This window comes from Brassica napus, chromosome C5 (genome assembly GCF_020379485.1).
Source record: "Brassica napus cultivar Da-Ae chromosome C5, Da-Ae, whole genome shotgun sequence".
NCBI lineage: Eukaryota > Viridiplantae > Streptophyta > Magnoliopsida > Brassicales > Brassicaceae > Brassica > Brassica napus.
This window is the reverse complement of record NC_063448.1, coordinates 42,226,508-42,247,851: the sequence shown is the minus strand read 5'-3', so window position 1 is coordinate 42,247,851 and position 21,344 is coordinate 42,226,508. Positions and strand designations below refer to the sequence as shown.

General features: G+C 35.4%; 2 long non-coding RNA genes and 1 pseudogene across 2 annotated transcripts; 2 read left to right on the top strand and 1 right to left on the bottom strand.

The window, feature by feature from the left end:
• The first annotated feature begins 2,291 nt into the window (after positions 1–2,291).
• LOC125587772 lies at positions 2,292–4,640 on the top strand. The gene is made up of 2 exons (XR_007324146.1): positions 2,292–4,086; positions 4,188–4,640. It is a non-coding gene; the product is annotated as an uncharacterized LOC125587772 (long non-coding RNA).
• Positions 4,641–5,567: 927 nt separating this feature from the next.
• Positions 5,568–8,502, bottom strand: LOC125587771 (annotated as a pseudogene).
• Positions 8,503–18,403: 9,901 nt separating this feature from the next.
• Positions 18,404–19,313, top strand: LOC125587770. The gene is made up of 2 exons (XR_007324145.1): positions 18,404–18,841; positions 18,976–19,313. It is a non-coding gene; the product is annotated as an uncharacterized LOC125587770 (long non-coding RNA).
• The last annotated feature ends 2,031 nt before the right edge of the window (positions 19,314–21,344 follow it).

The window sequence follows — 21,344 nt, the reverse complement described above, 5'->3', positions numbered from 1 at the left end:
CATTTAAACAAACCATCAAAATTTTCAATATTACACCAAATAAGTATATAAAGACCATCTATATTCTCTTCATGTATAATGTGTTGTGGTAAGATTCAAAAAAATTAACTTACTTTACAGTAAGGGAAAATTAGATTTTTAATTCCAAATTTACAGTGAAAACATAAAATTTTATAAAACTAAACAATTGACATAATAGTGCAAAAATATGAAAAAAAAATCAAAATACTATCCGCGCGTAGCGCGGACAAGGACCTAGTGTTATATAACAAAGAAATTGAGTTTGAAGAGAGTGGAAGAAGAAATGATCATATATTCCTAGAAGATAGATGAGATACAGCTTCTCATTTATTCTTGTTTGAAAAAATCACTAATATACCCATTGGAGACTAATCAAACCACCTCTTCCCAGTGATATATGCAAGCAAATCTAAGTTTTAACACATAATATTTTTCTTTTCTTTTATTCTCTTTTAAACTGAAAAGTTTGAACACATAGCCAGTTCGTGGTATGTAGTGCGCTTGCCTGGAATATTTTTATTGGGTTGGTTATGCCCATCGTTCATCCATCTTTTTCCTGAGTGAAAATGTGCTTATTAGATATAATGATGGTATAGTCCGGTTTACGTTAAACCGAGTCTATTAGTTCGGTTTTGATCAAACCAATACACTCTCTCCTATATAAGAGAGTGACTGTAACAGAATCTTTATCAAGTCAATAACAAACTTTTCTGTTTCTATTATGGTATCAGAGCGCTGAGCTCGAAACTCAGCTCTCGAACTTCGTTTTCCACTTTCTTTGACCTAGATTAATCGGTTTCTTCTCCGATCAATCCTTCTTCAGCTCGTGATTTTGATTGTTCCGCCAGAATCGAGCTTTCTAGTCATCAAAAATGGATACGCTTCGTCAATCTTTGCGTCGAGGTGTTTGTCTATCCACTTCAGCGACGAAGATGACGAATCCGGCACGATGAGCAGATCAACGACCTATTCTGGCGCCGACTGTTTCCGATCCAATAATTCCGCCATCTTTTCCATCAAATCCTACTTCATCTTCCAGTGAACATTCCGAATCTGATTCCAACGGAATCGTTCAACTTCGATGGAATCCAGTATTCACCTTACTTCCTTACGAGTGGTGATAATCGTGGATCATCCATCATCTCAGAGGTACTCGATGGTACGAACTATAGCACTTGGATACTTGCGATCACTATTGCTTTAGATGCAAAGAAAGTTATCTTTTGTTGATGGATCATTACCAAGGCCACCAGAGAATCATCCCCATTATTGAATATGGTCTCGTTGCAATAGTATGGTTAAATCTTGGATTCTTAACTCTGTAACAAGCAGATCTATGGAAGTATTCTCCAATCTGAGTATAGATCTCTCAACACGTTTTCGCATCACAAACTTGCCAAGATCTTATCATCTCACACAACAGATCTGGTCTCTTCATCAAGGCTCTATGGATTTATCTACCTATTATACGAAATTGAAGACTCTTTGGGATGAGCTTGATGGAGCGGATTTTGTGAAGACTTGTCAAAATTGTGACTGTTGCAAGGCGATGTACACCAAGACAGAGCATGCTAAGATCATTAAACTTCTAGCTGGATTGAATGATTCTTATACTAATGCCAGGAGTCAGATTATCATGAAGAAGAACGTTCCTGATCTCGTTGAAGTTTACAATCTACTTGATCAAGATCACAGCCGGAGGAACATCAAACCTATCTTTAATGCTTTTGTGTTTCATGTAGCAACTGAGATTCCCTCTGCCTCGATCAATGCTGCTCAGTCAACACAATCTCATCGTCCAAACATGCCTTTATGTTGTAATTGTGGTTATTCGGGACATACAATGGATAAGTGTAACAAGATTCATGGCTTTCCACCGAGTTTCAAGTCAAAACAATTGACTACTGCAGAGAAACAAACCAATCCAGTGAAACATGTGGTAGCAAACATGACTCTCTCTGATAATACTAATGATTCTATTGCTGCAGGCATGATGAACACATTGTCTAAAGAACAGATTCAGGGCGTTATTGAGTATTTCCACACTCAATTACAACTATCAAAAGAGACTACTACAAATGTAGCTTCTACTTCTGGTGGTTCTATCACCATACTTCCGGGTATGAGTCTTTCTACAAACTCTTTATTCTTTGTGGGAGTATTACGAGCTACTGGAAATGTATTATCTTCTGAATCTTGGATCATTGCACTACATAAAAAGTCTACATTGATAGCACATTATTATAGCACGTTTTACTGAACTGCTGTCGTAGATGATTTAGAAATTTCCGTATTATATAATAGCATTAGATAAACGCTATGATAGAGAAAAACCTAAATATCACTTAATTAATGCTATTTTAAGAATTACGTGAGCGGAAAAAATAAAATCACCGGTTTCACCAATACTTAGCAGGAATTTAGATTTAAGCGCTAAAAATATTATTTAAGCGGCTAAATAAAACTACGAAAGACTTATAATAGCATTTTTATAATGCTAAGAAAAGCTATTTGAACCCCTAAACCTTAAACATGGTTTAAACCCTAAACACTAAACACAACCCTTAAAACTCTAATCTTTTTATATTATAACTTCAATTCTTAAAATTAAACTCAAAATTTAATCTTCTTGATCTTAAACTATAATTTCCTAACCACATATCCTTAATCTTTAATCAATCTCTATATCCTAAATCATAACTTCAAACATAAACTATACATTCTCTGTAAACATACAAACTTTTTAAATGATGACCAAAATGATAATCTTGATATTAATCTAATATTTCCAAACTTAAATATTAATTATTAAAATAAATATCAATTTATTATGTTCAAAAATAACTTTAAACTTAAATTCCAAAGTACAAAATATAAATTTTGAAATAAGATATAAGTAAGAAAAATTATTTACAAAACAAATCATCAAAGATTGAAGGACAAAAAAAAGACAATTTATAAAGAGTATTTTCTTGCTACCATTTAGCAACAAAATTTTTTGTAGGTCTTTATAAAATAGCCACGAAATGCCACAGTTTATTTGTACATGCTTAAAACCCTAAACCCTAAAATTTTTATAAACCCTAAACCCAAAATATAAACCTTAAAACTCTATTCTTTTTCATAATTTAAATTAAATCTTAAATTTAAATTCATAATTTAATTTCAAATCATAATTTAAACCCCAAATACTATATTCCAACCCCTAAACTATAAACATAAACACTATACCCAAAATCATAAATCTAAACATAAAATCTTATATTTTAAAATTAAAATATTAAACTTTATTTTTAGATCTTATCTTCAACCCAAATCCCCTTACTCAAAACTTTAGATTCCATATACACTAAACTTTACTATACATACAATACTCTAAATATAAACTTCAAAAATAAAATTTTGAAAATTTAACTACAAATCTTAGACCTAATACTCAAATCTAATATTTTCATACTCTGATCCAAAATATTAAATCATAGTCTTGATATTAATCAAATATTTTCAAACTTAAACATCAATTCTTAAAATAAATATAAAATTATTATGTTCAAAAAAGAAAACTCTAAACTTAAATTATAAACTCGAAAATAAAAAATTTTATATAAGATATAACTAAGAAAAATTACTTAGAAAACAAATTATCAAATATTTAAGGACAAAACAAAAATAAAAATAGAAAAAAAGACAAAATTTCTGGCCAATCAGATTCAAATACATAAATCACACTCTTAGCCACTGGATTAACTTAGATCTAAAGGTAGAGATTTATTCAATTTATTTATTTTTTCTTCTCTCTCTCTCCCTCTCTCACGACAGATCTCATCTCATCTCCTTCTCTGCTTTTTTTTTCCCGATTCTCTCTTCTTCACTCTAACTTCTCATTCTCATATCTCATTCTCATATTCTCATATCTCATATCTCTCTTCTCTCTCATCTCTCTCAACACCTCTCTCATCATCTCTCCCATCTCTCTCAACGCCTCTCTCGTCTCACCACGACCGCGTCTCCTCCTCGTCTCACCACCACCGTTTTCCCACTTGTCTCACCACCACCACGGTCGACGTCTCTCTCTCTCTCTCTCTCTCTCTCTTCGTATATGTGTATCTCCTTCTCTCTGTTGCTCTATTACGAATCTGATTTTGTTTTGTTTTTGGTAAAGATAGGTGGAGGAGCCAAGGTTCATGGCGGCTGGAGGAGCCAAGGTTCATGGCGGCTTGAGGATGCAAGTCTCGTGGCGGCTGGAGGAATCAAAGTTCATGGCTGCTGGAAGAGGGACAAGGCTATGGAGGAGGCAGCATGAGTTTTTTCTTTAGGTTTAGGTTTTTTTAGGTCTGGTTAAGTGTAAACCGAGTTAGAAAAATTGTAGTGGTCTGATTTTATTTTTGGGGAAATTAGCTCAATATACTAAAAAAGAAGTGGAATACCATAGAAAGGGAGGGAAATGGTTATGATGGGGGGGGGGGGGGGGAAATAGAGTATGGAGCTAAATATATGAAACATGGTGGGATAGGGAGTACAAATACTCTTTATTTTTTTTAATTTTTGGTTTAGTTTTGTAAACCAGAATTAATCTGTAAACCAAATTTAATTTATTAATAAAATTTATTTTATTTTCAGTTACAAAATAATTTTCGATTTAATTTATAATTATTTAACTTTTAACTAATTAATCCTAATTAAATATTTAAAATAATTTTTAATTGTTATATTTCTAGTTATAGCATTATATCAATGTCATTATATGTACATCATAACACGAATCAGAACCTATGGTTAAGTTAATAATATCATATAAGTGTTACTATCGTATCTGTATATTTCGTAGCGTTCAAAAAACACTATCGTAAAAGGGGTGCCTATAATTACTGCCGCATACATAGCATTTGTGAATTAACTATCAAACATCTATTATAGCATATTTCTCGCGCTAACAATGTACATATTTCTTGTAGTGTTGATAGTGTGGCAACTCATCATGTCTGTCACGACAAAAATAAGTTTCTCAATCTTTCTGTAATTCTTAATCAATCAGTAAGCTTACCAACTGGTTTAGGGGTGAAGATAATTAGTCCAAATAAATGAGAGTTTGATCTTGAATAATGTCCTATACATGTTATAATTTAATATTGTTCGAAAGAAACATGTAAAAATGGACTAATCACTAATCTGTAAATTTAGGGTATGACTGGTTTCCCCGCTACCAGCCGCAAACGCAGCTTTTGCGGTTGGTAGCGGTTGTTGGTGTTTTGCAATAATCACTCAAACCGCTTTAAACCGTTTCAAACCGATCTAAACCTCATAAATTCAAAAGTTGGTTCCAGCTAACGTTTGCGTTTGTAGGATGATAATTTTTTTTCTTTAAAAAAAATATAAATATAAATACAAAAATAAAAATATTCAATAAAAAATTTTAATTGGAATTATAAAAATACTAAAATATATCTATTATATTTTAATTAATATGATAAAATTTTAAAATAAAAACATTTTCTATAATTTTTAAAAATTTAAAACTATAAATTTCTAAATATAATTTTATATTTATTATAATATTATGATTTTTGATATTTTTATAATTATATAAAATGCAAATATTGTTAATTTATTATTTAACCGCGGCTGCATTTGGTAGTCAACCAATCATAAGTATCCAGCAAATACACCATTTCCTAACCGCAGAACCAATCGTACGAATCTTTTAAAACCACTTGAAATCGCAACCATCCGTATTCGCAAACTCCCGCAACCGCCTCCGCTGCGTTTGAACCCGTCATGACCTTCGATGTGCACAGAGCTTGGAACATAATTGCTCACAAGATTGTAAAGCCGCGAGTATCGAGATTCATTGAGACCCACTTTTCTGAAATGACCATTCTCCCCATCAATGATATATGCACTTATATTGCGACATATGTCGTAATCATCAAAAACCACAACGGTCTTCTTCTCCTCATCAATCAAGAATCTCCCAAACAGATCAAACCATGAAAGAGTTGAAACGTTTTAATAACTTGCTCCAGGACACATAGCCAGGCTCAATCTTATTCGTAACCCAAACAGTAACCTCAGTAAAACACCGGTATTTTAACAACAACGCAAGTTTCTCTTCTTTAACCGAAGATAGAGACACATTGCATCCCAATGATAATGAAAAGGGATATTACTCTTGTCTGTTTAAGCCACATTTACTAAACAAAATTAAATAAACATAGTCGGGCTTGTCCGTTTAATAATGGGCTTTGATAAAATAAAAAGATTGTCTGTTTAGTCTGTTTAAGCTGTTTTTCTTCTTCTTTTAGCTAAACAAAATTTTTGGTTAGCTTAACTATCACAATTTGTGCTTACTTCGGTTCAGTTAGACATGTGGTTAGTTATATTATTAAAGATTCTTCAACAATTACCGAAATTTTGATATCGTTTCAACAGTTTTAGGTTTTCAGTTATATTTTAATATAAAATTTGGTTATTTCAGTTTGTTTGATATTTTGGCTCAAAATTTGGTTAATATGGTTCAGATTTTTTTGTTAGAGTTAGTATGATTTTGTTATATTTTTCAATAAAATAAATTACAAAAGATTATGGAAACAAACTAAATCTATAATCGATATTTTAAAATATCTATCAAGTTGAACCGAACTCAAAATAGAATTTGAACAAAAAAACCCAAAAATTTTGGCTCGGTTTGGATCGAAATCTCAGCCCTAAGTTTTCTTATCACTTGGCCGCTCAAGGGTTCAGTTCCATGATAACTTTTACTTTCAGTTTATATTGCTCACGATTGATCATATACTATCAATTTAAAGGTTTAAAGGTTCGTGAACTGAGTAGAAGTCGAGGGCAAAAATAGAAGCAAGAGGATGCTAAAGTCATTCAAAAACATATAACGAAGATGTTATATAACAAACCAATTGAATTTCAAGAGAGTACAAGAAGCAGCCATGATCATAGAGGAGAGAGATGAGTTAACTTAGATTTTCACAGAGCTTGGAACATAACAGCCCACAAAATTGTAAAGCCGTGAGTTTGAAGATTTAATGAGATCCACTTTTCTAAAATCACCATTCTCCCCATCAATGATATATGTATTTGTATTGTAACATCTGTCCCAGTCATCAAAAACCACAACGGTCTTCTTCTCCTCGTCAATCAAGAAACTCCCAAACAGAAAACCACAATTGAGTTGCAACATTTCAACTTTAAATAACTTGCTCCACGACACCGCATCGGGCTCAATCTTCTCCGTAACCCAAACAGCAACCTTAGTACCACACTGGGGTTTTAACAACAACGCAAGCTTCTCTTCCTTAACCGAAGATAGAGACACATTGAATCCATAACCAAAGTCAACTGGTGGAGGTAGACGCGGTCCAAACCTCCCTCTCGTAAAATCAAAACAGTGCAAGAAACGATCTCTTGATTCCTTATCATAAGCATACCAGTAAGTGTTTCCTTTCAAAGACAAGCCAGGTTTAGTATACTCTATTACATTTCTGTGAAAAGCTACATCAGGAGTCTTCCATGAATCAGAACTCAAGTCATAGATATCTATGTGGATGAAGATATTATCATCTTTGCTTAACCTAAAGATTTTGTGGCTACTGCATGATTTGTCGTATCCAAAAGCAAACATCTCATTCAAACGTTCTGTTGGGCATTTTATGCATCTTGTTTTACCCCAATACGGGTTGCAAACCAAAAGCCTACGTTTGTTGTTGCCTCTCCATAGACATAGCAGTAAACCGTTGCAATAAAAGACACGATGTACAAAGACTACTGAATCTGAGTTTTCTCGTGTAATAAGTATACCTTTACGGTTTATGGATGGATCAAAGGTTTTGTTGTGAAAGTTGTAGAGATTGACGCTGATCAAATCATCTTTATAATTCACCGTGATCACAAGAACCTCCGTTTCTCTTGATGACTGCTTTGTCAATATGCTTATTGACAAAACTTTGATCTTTAGATAAAGCGTTCCAGTTTCTACAAGTTGATCGTACTGCTCCAATAGATTTCACCGGAACCCTTGAGAGAATCTCCTCCATCAAATCCATGGGAAGACTTAAAATCATATCGTCCATATAGTTCAAGTTAAAAAACAAAAAGTACGAATAAAAATAAGTTATATCAAACACTTCTTTGGTTGCTTTTTTCCTTCCAGAGGGGCTGTCGATAGATTGTTACTAAAGGCACAAAACCTAATTATTTCAATTCTAATTAAAAAAAAAAATTAAACCGAACTACTAAAATTTTGAATCAAAGTATAAATAAACCAAAATAGTAAAAAAAATTTAAATAACCAAAAACCTAATCTTTTTAATGGAGATTAAACTGATATCAAAACTTTGGTAAAAATTTTAAAACTGAATTAACCAAATGCCGAACTGAAACGAAATCAACACAATTTCTGTAATCTATACTATTATTTGCGAAGTGATTTTTCACATTCGAGATCATTACAATTAGACTGGTTAATATCATTTATACTTTTAATGAATAAAATATATAAATTAGTCACCAATAAAAAACAAATTTAACTTTTTTATTAGATGCTAAGATAAGTGATTATAATTATTTATAATAAGAATTATCCAAAATCTAAACAATATATTAAAATAAAAGACATAATTTCTATATATATTGTGTTGTTATCTGAAAAATACTTTTTAATAATAAGTTAAAAGGTAAAAAAAAACATGTAATTAAATATTAATCAATTAAAATTCTTAATTTTATATATTTGAAAATAGAATTTTGAGTAATTTTTTAAGATTTTTTATTAATAATAAATATAGTGTACAAAAAAAGTTCAAAAAAATTATAATAATTTTTAAATAAAAACATAAATAATAACTTATCATTATAGTCTTTTATTAGGTAATGAATTTATTAATAAGTATAAATTATTTATGCCTGCATACGCAAGCGACATACCTAGTAACTAAACTAACCGATTATCGAATCGGAGTCGGACAATCTGTTTAAATTATTTTTAAAAATTAAAATTTATATATACTTTAAATTTCTCAAAATCTAAAAATAAAACAATATATAACATATATATATATATATATTAATAATATATACCAAAAATATCTAAACTTAATATAAAAATTGGTTTATCTTGAATATTTGGAGGAAGAATCAATATATCTTTCAAAAAAATTTGGTGTTTAAGTATTTTTAAACTATTTTAGATTACTTTTTGCTATATGTATATATTTTCAAATATTTTGGACAACTTCAAAATATCTTATATATTTTGGATATTAAATCTTAACAAAATTAAGTATATAAATTTTATTCGGATATCCGAAATATTTCAGTTCGTATCGGATTTGGTTTTGGCTCTTTAGATATCAAAGTTTTGAACCCTTTTGGATTATGTACGACTTTTTCGAACTGGATTCAGTTCGGATTCTTTTTTTTTGCCTGTCCTAATCCAACCTGTAGTAACCGGTGGAATCAAACCCGCAGGCCTAAGCAAACCCATGTCTCAGATAGTTCTTGCGATACCCTTCAATATTCACCCAAGCCAAGTTCTTGGAATGTAATTTGGTTGAAAGAGTTATGTTTCTTGATAAAAAAATACAGACTCTTTACAGGGGTTGGCTGTTAAATATTGCACATTGGGAAAGTGAAAATTGAACAAGAACTTAAAGAGTTCCAAAAAAAAAAAAAGAAGAACTTAATATACATTGGACATGCACAGTTTTTTCTATGATTCCTTAATTAAGGGCATGCACAGCAGTGTTTTTCTATGTGAGTTTCTATCTAGAAAAAAAAAAAAACAATAGGAGAGAGGGAGAGCGAAAGAACAAAGACGCTTCTTGGCAGAAGAGCTCCATAATAATCGGAAGAGACTAGAAAGCAATCTAAATGGCGTAATAGCAATTCTACAGTGGTAAGAGATTTAAGAAAGCAATCTAAATGCACGTATATGTCGTAATTTTAGACGTGACGAAGACAACGACTGAGCTCATATGCTTCTTTCAGATTATTCTCGTTTATTTTTCTAATCTTTGTTTTTATGTTTTTATTTAAAAGTTAATGTTTAAAATGTTATCTTTTACTATGTTTTATTTAATAAATAAATTTTATTTTAAATAAAAAATTGTTTAATAATTTTTTTTTAAGAATTCTTAATTAAGAGACTTGCATTAGAGCACATAAATGTTGCCGTCTCTTAGCGGAGTCTCTTGACTCAGATTTACTATTAAAAACAAATTAATAGACCCTAAATGGATCTCTAGGTTAATCATGTTCTAACTGTATCTCATCCACTGTAATTCATATTAATTTTCCAATTTAATTATTTATCTAAATTATTGTTAAAATAATATGAGAAATTCAGTTTTGAGACACTTACCACTAAAGATGCTCTAATAACCTATTGTGAGCATTTTTGGGTCATATGCATGGCGGAATCTGAGAATTTTGGAAATTTTAAACATTTTAATAAAATCTTTATAATTTTTTTAAATATAATTTAGAGGTCTATCTTTATGTAAAAACTAAAAAGCCTACAAAATTTTTGTGTGCCAATGCCAATGTTTCATTTGGTTTAGCCCAAATCCAGCCATGATTCGTATGCCATTAAATCTATATATATAAAGAAGCGTTTCTTTCCTTCTTAGGCCATTCACGTCATCCGCCAGCTAGGAAATTCGAGATAGGAGAGTGTGCCACGTGTCCAAATAACCAAATTTCTGCGTTTCATTTAATAATTCACTGTATCATTTACGTGCTTTCTTTATTGTATCTGCTCTATTTTCATTCAAATCAACTTTCTCTCTCTTCCTTCCGTTTTCTCTCCGGATCTTTCAACGGAGGAAGAGGAGATGAAAGTTTTTGGTGTATGTTTTGATATTTTATTGATCAAATCCTTTTGTTTGTATATATTTGATCAGTTCCGTTTGCACATTTCTTCTTCGCTAGACGAATTTTGGAGTGTTTTATATATAAAGAAGCGTTTCTTTCCTTCTTATGCCATCCACGTCATCCGCCAGCTAGGAAATTCGAGATAGGAGAGTGTGCCACGTGTCCAGGTAACCAAAGTTCTGCATTTCATTTAATAATTCACTGTATCATTTGTTGGGCCTAATTATTAAGCCTAATGGCTCAAATAATATATGGAAAAATGTGAAAACGAAATGGGCCTATGAGTTCTTATAAAAAGCCTTGTTGGCTTTAATGAAATGAAGTTAACAACATCCCACATTGGTTGGGAGAGTTGATTTTGAGGAGTATATATATGTCTTCATGACATGAGAGGTTAAACAGCTCAGAGGAAGAGAGAGCTCCCCACGCGCGCGCCGCCGCCGTCCGGCCGGCTCGGCTCGGCTCGGCGTGGGCGTGGGCATGGGCGTGGGCGTGGGCGTGGGTGTGGGCTTGGGCTTGGGTGGAGGGCCTTTGGCCAGATAAGAACTATTCTTTTTGGACCAAGTTAAGCTCAACGTTTTGCCAGTTATTTCGGGAAAAAACAGCATACAATTTTATTTAAAACGACAAGTAGTTTGTCTAAAAATTAAAAAATGTCATGCATGTTATCCTCTCGAAAATTTAAAACGAGATAAGCGAGAGTCTTGAGGAAGAAGTTTCGGAACTCAACTTCCCTCGATCTCCGCGAGATTCTCGCCCACGTGCAGCAGCTGTTGCGGGAAGTGGGTCTTCTCCGGCTCTTTAAATATCGTCTCTCCTCTTCCTTCATTTCTTAATTTTTTTTTCCTGCTCGAAATCCAACAGCAAAAAATCCCTCTGCGTAAGTCTATATTGCGAGAGTGTTTCGTAGAGTTTATAGTTCGATAGGGCGATCACGAGTGAGGCGTGATTCGTCTGCCATGGTTGTATCCTGGGACTCTATATTCGTACAGTCTCGTCTCACTAACGGAGCGAATATTTTGAGTTAAGGAAAGAGATCATATCTCGCCTCCATGTATATTTGCGAATACGGTTTCTTATCGTCCTTGTATTCGTTTTTCTATATTCGTCTATTTCCTTAACTTCGCTTTTATTATATCGTTTGCATCGGTCCGGTTTTCTGGCTTTTACAATCTTAACTCAAAATCGCTTTATGTTTAAAGCTTTAATCGGGTTGATAAATGATTAATAGAAACGGGTTTTGGAACCGTGTTTGCGATTTGCTTTCTAGCATTTCCGCGAAACGTTTTGTTCTTATCTCACAACGATGTTTGCGATTTGCTATACGCTTATCCGCGAAACGTTTCTGCCTAAATGTGTTTGCGATTTGCCTTAGAGCACTTCCGCGAAACGTTTCTGATTTATTTCATTACGCTTTGCGGATTGCTTTCTAGCATTTTCGCAAAACGTTGATACATTCTTCAAACGTTATATACATGAATCGTTTCAGTAACCGTTTTCTTAAGCGAGTTTGTGAAACATTCTAAGTCTATTAAAATGGTTTCTGCGAACGCTTTTAAGCGAGTTTGCAAAACTTTTTTTCCAGACTTATATCGATATGATTTGGTTCAAATACCAAAAATGAACATCGATTTTAGACTATTATTTTCTTTAAAATAATATGTTATTTGTTGAATGGAATACTAATCCGTTTTTTCATGTTTTCTCTACAGAAAAATGACAAACGATAACAACACCCCCATTGACACCACGGATGTCATTCAGACTCCACTCAACGCTGCAGCAACTGATGCAACTGGCGTGACAACCGCTACGACAAACATCACAACATCTACTGCTGCAGCAACAACAAGCACTATCCTCCCTGCGGGAAATGCTGCTGATGAAACCACTCGTCGTAGCCTATTTGGTGCGGGTCTTTATCAGACGGGTTCAGTATCAGCATCTGCAAGTGCTCCGGTGGCAGTTCAAACTCCTCCGGCTGTATCTAGCTTGTTCACTCAAGGACTGATGCCAGACAAGTTTGATGGCAAAGGCTTCAAAACGTGGCAGAAGAAGATGATGTTCTTTCTGACAACGATGAAACTGGACAAGTTCATCCAGGAGGACAAGCCCTTGATTCCGTACGGAATAGATGATGTTCACAGTATTGCAACTGTTGACATATGCGTGCATTCCGACTTCATCTGCAAAGGTTACATTTTGGGTCGTCTCAGTGACCCATTGTACCGTGTCTACTGTGAGATCCCCACAGCGAAAGAGCTATGGAGATCACTGGACAAGAAGTACAGAGGTGAGGACGCTGGCTTCCAGAAGTATGTGGTCTCAAAGTTCCACGACTTCAAAATGGTGGATTCAAAACCCATCATGGATCAGGTGGAAGCGCTTTAGCTCATTTGCCAGGAAATCGCTGCTGAAGGAATGTCCATGTGCGAGACATTCACAACTCTCAGCTTCATTGAAAAGCTTCCTCCAAGCTATGCGGATTTCAAGAACTACTTGAAGCACAAGAAGAAGAAGATGGGGCTCGAGGAGCTCATCATGAGGCTTCAGATGGAATCCAGAAACCGAATTGCTGACAAGGTCACTGCTAAGGAGCACAGTGTCAACATGGCTGAGCACAAAGGCAAAGGAAAGGCACACGCCCATTCTCCTGCCAAGCCTTCCAAAACTGCTGCAGCCCTGAAGGCTTCTGGAAAAAATTTCAAGAACAAAGGCATTGAAATCAATGCGAATGCGAATGTAGAGAAGTTCAGGGGGAAATGTCACTACTGCCACAAAGTGGGGCACAAGACTGTTGAGTGTCGCAAAAAGATCAAGGATGAGAAGGCTCAGGCAAATCTCACAGAGGAGGATCTCGTTGCTGTGGTGACTGAAGCCAACATGGTTGAAAGCAACAACCCCAAGGAATGGTGGTATGACACTGGTGCAAACACCCACATTTGCACCGATAGGGCGATGTTCAGCACCTATCATAAAAGCATGACTGAGGAGAAGCTCAAAATGGGAAACACTGCAGTCTCCAAGATTGAAGGACGCGGCAATGTGATTTTGAAGATGACATCTGGACATGAGGTCACTCTGACGAATGTGAAGCATGTGCCTGACATGAGGAAGAACCTGGTCTCGGGAACCTTGCTCAGCAAGAATGGATTCGCCACAAATTTTGAGGCGGACAAGCTCGTGATTAGGAAAAATGGGATGTATTTGGGAAGAGGGTATGTTAAGGGTGGACTTGTCAAGTTGAATGTAATGACAGTCCCTCCGAAAGTTGTAGCTTCAAAAGTTTCAATGAATAAGAAAGAGCCAGTTGCTTATTTGGTTGAGTGTTTTAATATATTGCATGAAAGATTAGGCCATGTAAACTACAATTCTATACAAAGATTAATGAATTTAAATCTAATTCCTAAATGCAAAACAAGTAAACAAAAATGTGAAGTATGCGTACAGGCTAAGCTCACGAAAACGCCATCACCTCGTGTTGAAAGAACTAATAAACCTCTAGATTTAATTCACACATATTTATGTGATTTAAAATACTTACAAACTAGAGGTGGGAAAAAGTACTTTGTGACCTTCATAGATGACTGCACAAAATATTGCTATGTATTTTTATTACATAGCAAAGACGAAACCTTAGAAAAATTTAAAGAATTTAAACTCGAGGTCGAAAATCAGCTTAAAACAACCATTAAAGTAGTTGGAAGCGAAAGAGGAGGCGAGTATGATGGTCCATTCAATGCATTCTGTAAAGAACATGGAATAATCCATCAAACTACAGCACCTTACTCACCAGAATCTAATGGAGTTGCTGAACGCAAAAATCGAACTCTAAAAGAGATGATGAATGCAATGTTGCAGGAATCTAGGTTACCACAGAACATGTGGGGGAAAGCGTTACTTACCACTAATTATATCCTCAACAAAATTCCACACAAGGTAACTGGTAAAACTCCATATGAATTATGGAAAGGTAATTTACCTTCGTATAAATACCTCAAAGTGTGGGGGTGCCTAGCAAAAGTTGCTGTACCACCACCAAAGAAGGTATCTATTGGACCTAAAACAGTGGATTGCATCTTCATCGGATATGCACATAACAGTAATGCTTATCGATTTCTGGTACATAAATCTGAAATATCAGACATTCATGTAAATACAGTCATGGAATCAAGAAATGCATCTTTCTTCGAAAATATTTTTCCATATAAGGAAAAACAAGGTTCAAAACGAACTCGAGAAGAAAGAGACAATGACAAAAACTCGGAAACTGAGACAAACGTCGAGATTTCTATAAATGATATTTCAGAAAATGAAGGAAAAGATGAACCTCGAAGGAGCAAAAGAGCTCGAAAAGAAAAATCTTTTGGAGAAGATTTCCTAATGGCATTTTTAGTAGAAAATGTTCCAAAAACTTTGGCAGAAGCCATGGCTTCACCAGAAGCTCCATTCTGGAACGAAGCTGTCAGGAGTGAATTTGATTCGATCATGCAAAATTATACTTATTACATAACGGATTTACCACCTGGCTACAAAGCATTAGGGAATAAATGGATAATGACACGAAAACCTGGTGGAAAATACAAGTCTAGGCTTGTAGTTCAAGGATTCCGACAAAAAGAAGGCCTTGACTATTTTGATACATACTCTCCAGTGACGAGAATAACATCAATAAGACTGATGATAGCAATCGCAGCCTTAAGAGACTTAGAAATCCATCAAATGGATATAAAAACTGCTTTTCTAAATGGGGATTTAGAAGAGGAAATTTACATGAAACAACCTGAAAGTTTTGTCATTCCCGGACAGGAAGACAAAGTATGTCGACTTGTAAAGTCACTTTATGGGCTTAAACAAGCTCCTAAACAATGGCACGAAAAATTTGACAATACAATGATGTCAAATGGTTTCAAAATAAATGAATGTGACAAATGCATATACTACAAAACTACCAAAAATGCGTATGTTTTGCTATGTCTATATGTAGATGATATGCTCATTATTGGAAGCAATAGAGACATTATCAATCAAACGAAGAACATGCTCAAAGGGACATTTGAGATGAAAGACTTGGGATTAGTAGATGTAATTCTCGGGGTTAAAGTCACAAGAAATTCAAACGGAATTATCTTAACCCAATCTCATTATGCTCAAACAATATTAGAGAGATTTAAAAATTACTCTAATAGTACGGCGAAAACTCCGTTAGATCCCCAAATGCACTTGACAAAGAATTCAGGTGAAGCGGTTTCACAAAACGAGTATGCACGTGTGATCGGAAGTCTCATGTACTTGACCAATTGTACTAGACCGGATCTGGCGCATGCAGTAAACGTACTTAGTCGATATACAAGTAATCCAGGTCATACACACTGGAAAGCTATAACGAGGGTACTCAATTACTTGCGTTACACCAAAGATTTTGGGCTTCACTATGGTAAAGAACCAGCAGTTTTAGAAGGATACAGTGATGCTAACTGGATATCAGATTCTAAAAACTCAAAATCCACGAGTGGATATGTCTTTACACTAGGAGGAGCAGCAATATCATGGAAATCTACCAAACAAACAGTGTTAGCCAGATCTACCTTGGAATCTGAGTTCATAGCCTTAGACAAAGCAGCAGAAGAAGCCGAATGGCTTAGAAATTTTTGGAAGATATTCCGATGTGGGAGAAACCTGTGCCAGCTATACGCATACATTGTGATAGTCAATCAGCAATAGCTCGGGCTCAGAATAATCTCTACAATGGAAAATCTCGTCACATCAGAAGACGACATAAAACCATTAGACAACTTATCTCAACTGGTGTAATCACAATAGACTACATCAAATCGGCTGACAACCTAGCGGATCCATTTACTAAAGGTTTGCCACGAGATGTTGTTGCTAAATCATCAAAAGGAATGGGTTTAAAGCCTATAACGAATGAGGATGCTTGATGGCAATCCTACATATCATGACTGGAGATCCCAAGACGTAGGTTCAAAGGGAAAACAAAATCAAACAGAATCTAACCAAAGCAGTTGAGACAAAGTAGTCTATTCCCAGCTCCTAAGATGATAAAAGTGCTAACAAATGTGTGAAGGATAAGCATAAGCTTTTAATGATTCCATAGCTTCTAAGCGGGGTATTACTCAATACTTTTCATGGTCAATCACCTAATGAGTGTGAAATGAGGCCGTTTCTAGGAGAATGAATGCAAGGCTATATTCTCTAAGTTCACTCATGAAAACCAAGAATAGTTCAGGGCCACAATGAACACAATAGAGAACTAAGTTCTGCGAGAAAATGAAGCTGTGTTATGTCTGTTGTCTCGGTTTACATAAAACACCGGTTGGTTCAAGACATCATGTTCACCTTCTGGTAAAGTAAACCCGACAGATATTAACTATGAGTGGTTCAAGGCTTAAAAATGCCACCAACTCAAACACAGTGAATTTTTCGCAAACACTCTCGATAAGTCTGTCTAGTCTAATCAGGATTAGAATAAGTATAGTTTTTCTTTAGAGTCTATCAAATCTGCATTTAGTCTGCATATGTTTTAGAAGAGTCATTTCTATTCATGTGGGGGATTGTTGGGCCTAATTATTAAGCCTAATGGCTCAAATAATATATGGAAAAATGTGAAAACGAAATGGGCCTATGGGTTCTTATAAAAAGCCTTGTTGGCTTTAATGAAATGAAGTTAACAACATCCCACATTGGTTGGGAGAGTTGATTTTGAGGAGTATATATATGTCTTCATGACATGAGAGGTTAAACAGCTCAGAGGAAGAGAGAGCTCCCCACGCGCGCGCCGCCACCGCCGTCCGGCCGGCTCGGCTCGGCTCGGCTTGGGTTTGGGCTTGGGCTTGGGCTTGGGTGGAGGGCCTTTGGCCCCATAAGAACTATTCTTTTTGGACCAAGTTAAGCTCAACGTTTTGCCAGTTATTTCGGGAAAAAACAGCATACAATTTTATTTAAAACGACAAGTAGTTTGCCTAAAAATTAAAAAACGTCATGCATGTTATCCTCTCGAAAATTTAAAACGAGATAAGAGAGTCTTGAGGAAGAAGTTTCGGAACTCAACTTCCCTCGATCTCCGCGAGATTCTCGCCCACGTGCAACAGCTGTTGCGGGAAGTGGGTCTTCTCCGGCTCTTTAAATGTCGTCTCTCCTCTTCCTTCATTTCTTAATTTTTTTTTCCTGCTCGAAATCCAACAGCAAAAAATCCCTCTGCGTAAGTCTATATTGCGAGAGTGTTTCGTAGAGTTTATAGTTCGATAGGGCGATCACGAGTGAGGCGTGATCCGTCTGCCATGGTTGTATCCTGGGACTCTATATTCGTACAGTCTCGTCTCACTAACGGAGCGAATATTTTGAGTTAAGGAAAGATATCATATCTCGCCTCCATGTCTATTTGCGAATACGGTTTCTTATCGTCCTCGTATTCGTTTTTCTATATTCGTCTATTTCCTTAACTTCGCTTTTATTATATCGTTTGCATAGGTCCGGTTTTCCGGCTTTTACATCATTTACGTGCTTTCTTTATTGTATCTGCTCTATTTTCATTCAAATCAACTTTCTCTCTCTTCCTTCCGTTTTCTCTCCGGATCTTTCAACGGAGGAAGAGGAGATGAAAGTTTTTGGTGTATGTTTTGATATTTTATTGATCAAATCCTTTTGTTTGTATATATTTGATCAGTTCCGTTTGCACATTTCTTCTTCGCTAGACGAATTTTGGAGTGTTTTCAAAAACAAATAGGACCGCGTTCTTCAAGTTTTCTTTTGTCCGATTTGATTTTTGAAATTAATAAAGGTTTTCTCCACCTTTCGTGGTTCTTATATTCGATTCCGACGATCCTTTGATCAGATACCCTGCTTACTGAATCAACTTTACTTCTTTTCAATAAGATTCAGTCTTTATCGATTTTAGATTAGCCTTTTTAGGCATAAGGTAAAGCTTCTTTACGAAAAGAAGGGGAGTTTTGATGGATTTATTAGATCTTTTTTTAGATGGACTCAGTAGATACGGTCCGACACAGATTCTGTTTTCAATCTAATCTAAGCTTCCTCTGGTTTTATCATCAGTGAGTTATGGTCCCTCTGATTGTTGGGTCTCGGCTAGAGCGAAAGGTGTTATGGAGTACAAGAATCTGGCGATTAAGATGTTGCGGTGAATTTTGGGCCGGAATTTTCTCTACATCAGTGAATCAATGGAGGCAGAGAGAAGGACGGTGGAGTTACGTGTCCCACATATGCATCAAGATACTGCCACGTCGCAACTTCTGATTATTAAGCTAAACGTGCTTTAAAAAATTTGTTTTATATTATGTTGTAATGTGTTGGGCTTAAACCCTTCTATGTACTCCACTTAGCCCATGGGGCTTTAATGAAAATCAGTTGACAAAAAAAAAAATCTACTCTATTTTCTTATTTGGGCTTCGAAAGTATAAATGGCCTTCTAATATATTACTGGAGCTCACCACTATTGTCTTCATCTTCAACGCTTTAAAACATATTTTTTACGAGGGCGGTATTCGTTGTAAATTTGTCGTAATAGGGGCTTTACGACGAATTAACATCGATACGCGTTTCGTTGTTAAACGCTCGTCGTAACGGAGGTTTCGTCGTAAAGTCTTAGTTACGTTTACGAGGAAGTTAATTCCTCGTAAAGCAGAAGGAAACTATTCGTCGTAATGCCCTCGTAAATGACGATGTAAATACCTCGTAATAGTTCGTTGTAAAAGCCACGTAAGGCTTCCACGTAAAGTCGATGTAAACTTTACTAGGACTTTACAACGACTTCATCTAAATTCCTCGTAAACGTTACGAGGACTTAACGTGGAATTTTACAACGAATTTACATCTCCATATTTAAAATATTAATTAATTATAATAATTATATAAATTTTATAAAACAATAATTTTAAAATTTAAAATATTTGAAATAAAATTAAATATGAAACCAAATAATTTTTTTTAAAAAACTATAAATTCATTAATTGAATAGAATTTAAATGTTTTATACAAAACAAAAGAAATTAAAAAAGGAAACTAAAGGCCAACATCATGGTCATCGAAGTAGTTGGCTGAGGGGTTCGGGTCTGTAGACGTTCCTGCTTCGGGATCCGGCTGGCTCATCCCGAGAGCTGCTCGTCTCTCCGCCAAAGCTCTCTGCAAAGTTGGATTTCCCACCGCCATCACATCCAGCAAACCCTCGAGAGAGTCCAAACGCTGCTGCTGGGTATCCATGCGAGCCTGCATCTGGTCGTTGTCATGGTCCCGTCTCGAATAGTATGACGAAGTCGCCCTTGCAACTTCGTTAACGGAACCTATTCCGACCGTCCTTCCCTTCTTTCTAGGAGCCACCTATATGTATATATATAAAAACGTATTTAAAGTTAATAATAAAATAAAGAAAAAAAATTAAAATTATTAAATTTTACCTCCTCAAAGATCCGGTCGACCTGTTCGGTTGACAACTTGACGGGTAATCCATCTGCAGACTGTTGGGTAAGTTGCGTCTCTTGCTCTTCAACCCGAGACGCCACAGCGTTGAAGAGTTTCTGGTGAGGCGTGAGTCATCTTGAATAAGTCCGAGAGAGATGGCAAAACTCCCGTCTTCTCCAACTAATAAACAACAATAATAAATAAATTAAATATAATTAATAAATACAAGTTTAAAATAATGAAAATTATAAATTTAAATAAAACTTACAGCTTCGAGACGAATTCCGGCATGGGGTTTTTGGCCGGTTCTATGAACCATGGGCAAATGGCCATCTTTATCCCTCGTTCTTGGGGAAGCGGAGCAGGAGTTGGCTTTGCGGATGGAGCTGGGTTCGTTCCAATAGGTGATGAGGCCATCCCATGCTTCCTTTGTGACCCCGCTCGGCTTCCCCTCATAGCCGTAAATCTCCCACTTGTCCTTCCAATCGGAGACGGTGTTGCAAAGACGAGTTTTCGCCTTTGCAATAAATTCGCTCTTCACCCTCTCGGTGATTCCTACGGACCAGTTCCACCTTTGCTGAAAAAACAAACATTTTAAAAGATTAGAAAAAAAATATTAATTATTTAATTAACAATATAAATATTAATAATATGTAAATATAATTACCGCAAAACATTTAAACCACGTCGTCTTGACGTGATCGGGAGTCATGGTCCAGTTGGGATAAGGGCCGTCATAATATCCCTTCATCGTTTCTGAAACGCTCCGGCTAACACAGTTGTTAGCCCCAAACCTGCAAATATAACAAATTTGTTAAAAAAATTGATCAAAGATTTTAAATTTTAAATTAATAATTTTATGTACTTACCAATAAGTACCCGGGGGTCTATCGGGGTCCAGAACGTGTAAACCCTCACGTCCGGGCTGGGCAAGCAAATCCTCGACGGTGTATCTTGCGAATGGTGCATGAGCTGCCACCCGCAAATCGGGATGAACTGCAGCCGGT